Raw genomic sequence first — 708 nt, 5'->3', positions numbered from 1 at the left:
AGATCCCGGCCGCGGCCGGACCGGCTCGAAGCCTCGCGGTCCCGGCAGCAGCCGGCGCCGCTCGCCGCCTCGGGCTCCCGGCCCCCTACAGATCCGGCGACTCGTTCGCGGGCGGCGGGGGGAGGCAGTGGAGGGGGTGCGGGGAGAAGCGGCAGCGGAGGCGGAGGGGGGGGGGCTCGAAGACAGCCGGCAGCCGCTTCGGTGAACGTCACCCAGGAGGCGATCGGGGCCGTCCCGGGGCCGTCCCGGGATGCCGGCTTCCGGCACGGGGTCCCGGCCGCGGCCGGACCGGCTCGTATCCCCGCGGCTCCGGCGGGGGGGGGGGGGGCTCGAAGACAGCCGGCAGTCGCCTCGGTGAACGTCACCCGGCCGGCGACCGCGGCCGTTCCGGGGCCGTCCCGGGAAGCCTGCGACAGGCACGGGGTCCCAGCCGCGGCCGGACCGACTCGAAGCCCCGCGGCCCCGGCACGGGGGAGGCCCAAAGACTGGCGGCAGCCGCTTCGCTGAACGTCACCCGGCCGGCGACCGGGGCTGTCCCGGGGCTGTCCGGGGATGCCGGCTTCCGGCACGGGGTCCCGGCCGCGGCCGGAGCGGCTCGAATCCCCGCGGTCCCGGCAGCAGCCGGAGCCGCTCGCCGTTCGGGCTCCCGGCACCCTACAGATCCGGCGACTCGTTCGCGGGCGGCGGGGGGAGGCAGTGGAGGGGGTG

The sequence above is a fragment of the Melanerpes formicivorus genome, unplaced genomic scaffold (genome assembly GCF_026170545.1).
Source record: "Melanerpes formicivorus ecotype bairdi unplaced genomic scaffold, bMelFor1.0.p_v2 SCAF_721, whole genome shotgun sequence".
Classification (NCBI taxonomy): Eukaryota; Metazoa; Chordata; class Aves; order Piciformes; family Picidae; genus Melanerpes; species Melanerpes formicivorus.
The sequence above is the reverse complement of the archived record's forward strand: the minus strand, read 5'-3'. Positions refer to the sequence as shown.